We start from the raw sequence: 3,650 nt of genomic DNA, 5'->3' as shown, positions 1-3,650 counted from the left end.
AAATGAAAATTAGCCCATAAATTACTCACCCCCAAGTCATTCTAGGTGTATATGACTTTCTTAAAAATGGTCTTTGATCTTTCAAGCTGTTTCATGGCACTCAGCGGGTGTTGCATGCATCAGTCCAAAAGAAGTTAAATAAAAAGCAACCATCCATAAAAAAAAAATGTCTCACACGGCTCCGTCTCAAACGCATCGATTCCCTACAGAAGGCCTTTGTTCCATATCTTTCACATGTGATATGGATGTGATGTAACTCTCCAAAAGCAGTGTTTATATGGAGCAAAACTCCATTCACAGGAATAACATCAGTAATGCATGACCAGAAGTTCCTCCAACTAGAAAATTAGGACAATTTAGAAAGTTTACAGCTCAAATAACATTAATTCATACAGAATTTTTTTTTAACAGGAGTTCAAGTTTCACATTTTTGCTTTTAAACCAATTGTAATTTGCATTCAACACTCCTTTTAATATTATGCTGTATATAGCGTGTGCAGAACTGTGCATGTGTGTATTGTGCATGTTTGTGTTGAGCATCAGCTGTGTGTCTGTCTGTGGGTGGAGCAGCTGTCATTCATTCCCCTGGTGAAGGTGGTTCAGACGTGTAACCATGGTGATCGTCATCCAGTCGACAGCGATTCAGAGGCGTTTAGATCTGATGCCGTTAAGTAATAACTTCATACACGCTGATGGGTTACAGCAGGTCACATTACGCAGCCAGACACAAACATGCCCATTCAAATATTATATGCAGATCACTAAATCACATGTGTCAGATCTAGACACAATCACTTTTTCTCTATTGTTTTTCACATACGTGTGCTGATAGCAACAAATATAACATACTTACTAACTTTTAAATAGGCGAAAACATATATTTTGTTTCTGTCATTGAAGTCTGTATTAATAAAACTCATCAGTGAAAATTACAGTTAATGTAGAAAGAATAGAAAAAAGCTCTTTGAGATCTGCATCGTATTTTCAGGAATTAAAATAACCTGATCAGTAACACTTTACAATAAGGTTCTATTTGGTATTTCTAAACTAATTTAGTTAACAGCAACTAACGAAGAAAAATGCTGACGCATTTATTACTTGCAATGTTGGCAAATTCTTTATATATAAAAAACATACTTACAGGCTGTGAGTCAGAACAGCCGGCATTGTAGTCTACTCTCCCAGGATCAGGAAACAGTCCTCCATAAAATGCGCTGCACACATCTGAATATTTGGGTTGAAGTGTTCTGGAACAGTGTTGTAAATACAACTTAACCACTGATTTCTAGTCATGTCCTCTTTTGGAAGACCAAACAAAGTAGTTTCGCTTTCACAACGAAACACAGCACCTTCACGTCATACATACTTTTGTCATACAATTCTTGCTTTCTAACATGCAATTGCGATTTTATATCATACAATTCTGACCTTAACATGCAATTGCAACTTTATATTGTGCAAGTCGGACTTTATAACATGCAACTGCGATTTTATATCACACAACTCTGACTTTATAATAGGCAATTGCGAGAAACAAAGTCAGATTTGTGAGATAAAAGTTCGCAATTACCTTTTTTATTTTTTATTCAGTGGCAGACAATGCTGGGTAGTAACTGATTACCAGTAATCTAGATTATGTAATCAGATTTTTAAAAATGTTGTATTTGTAACTGGATTATGTTTAATTTTAAAATGCTCATAATCAGATTACAGTTACTTTTTTATGGATTTCAACTCCCTCTGAGATTTAAAGTTAATATTTCAATATTTTAACAACACATTCACATGTTTTCTTATGTCGGTTAATGGTTATTTTGACAGGTAAACAAATAAAATATTTCAAATTTGAGTATTCAAGCATTTTATTTTATTATTATTTTTTCAAATCATTTTAATTTGAAATTTTAAAGATTTAATTAATAGCTTTTCATCAACTCACACACCCCCTGCAGTTCTTTACTTTACCCCAGTTTGGGAAACCCTGGTGTAATGTAATTTTGATGATGTTTTTTATTTTTTATTATTTATTTATTTAACAATAATCCCATTTAAAGTTAGGTCAGAAGCAATCTAAAAGTAATCCAAAAGTAGTCAGAATACATGAAGAGTAATCTAGATTACATTACTGACTACAATTTGCAACTAATCTACCCAGCACTGACACATGAACTACCCAGAGATGACTTCAGGGCCTTGTTGATTTATTGATGAACTCCTATAAGAGGTGTATCTCTGTCTGTCTGGAGAGATTGAGAACGTTTGACAGTAAAGGTGCTCTATCTGACGTCTGCTCATCTGCATGTTGTAACATGACCATATGACAGCTTAAAATATTATCTGATCAAATGAAAAAAATATGCAAGACAAACTAAAATATTTTGTCAATGAAATAAAATTATTAACTTTTTAAAAATATAATAATGGTTTTTTAAGAATTAAAAATTATCTGATTTAGGAGTTTGACAATGAACACATTGCAACCATGCTTGGGATGGCCCACATAAATTAGCAAAAATGCTTTACATTTCTTGAAATAATACACTTCTGAGCATTAAACATTGACTGTCGGTCTTTATTCACCTATTCCTCATGGTTTCTCATTAAAATACATTAACGTAAATAGTGTAAATTACATCACTAATGTCATAGAATAGCACATTGTAACGCAGTGTTACAACATACCCCATCTGCGCAACTGGAATTTAAAATTGGTTAGTGTCTTCTGCTAGTTAGCGAAGTACTCAAAAAATATCTAAACTGATAAATAACAGATTGGAGATTAAAATAATAGCAGATTTGCCTCATTTTAAATGAATAATAAAAACTGAGATGAAAATTTTACTTAAGCCAGAAATGCACTTTTACTATGGTAAAATAAATGTTCAGCGATATCTTCAAAAGATTTTTGAATTTTGGCGTAGTTTTTTCTCTATATAGTGTTGATATGGCAACTAGTGAAAACCATAAATTTTGTTATGCTAGCATGTGTGGAAATATTCAAACCACGCGTGTTACAACTAACCCCGCGTTACTTTGTGCCCCGTGCTCCCCCTATATACATTTCTTTGTGATCACCCGGACATTTCCTTATGAGATTCACCCACAAATAGTATCCAGAATTTTTTTTTTTTAAATCGTACTTTTTTGGGATGAAGGGAAAGATTTAGATGAAGGGAAAATGACTGAAGAGACATTATTACTCCAACAGGTGAGTCACTTCACAAAACCTGCACTGCAGTAACAGTCTGCTGTTTTTTTCTGCTTCTTTTCTCATCTGAACAGACTCTATTCCTGCAATGACTTACACACTCCTCACACTCACCCAAAATATCAGCAGCTGCGCACCTGGAAACCTCTGGAACCTCCACCTGTCCTCGTCCCGTATCAGCAGCAATGTCATGTGATTGAATGCGTCCTCCACCCACAGCACTGCACACACACACACACACACACCGTCAGCTGAGGACACACAAACACACACACACACACACACCGTCAGCTGAGGACACACAAACACACAAACACACACACACACACACACCATCAGCTAAGGACACACAAACTCACACACACACACACACCATCAGCTGAGGACACACAAACTCATACACACACACACACCATCAACGGAGGACACTCAAACACACACA

The sequence above is a fragment of the Sinocyclocheilus grahami genome, unplaced genomic scaffold (assembly GCF_001515645.1).
Source record: "Sinocyclocheilus grahami isolate Dianchi unplaced genomic scaffold, SAMN03320097.WGS_v1.1 scaffold758.1, whole genome shotgun sequence".
In the NCBI taxonomy this organism is placed as follows: domain Eukaryota; kingdom Metazoa; phylum Chordata; class Actinopteri; order Cypriniformes; family Cyprinidae; genus Sinocyclocheilus; species Sinocyclocheilus grahami.
Note: the sequence above shows the minus strand (reverse complement) of the source record.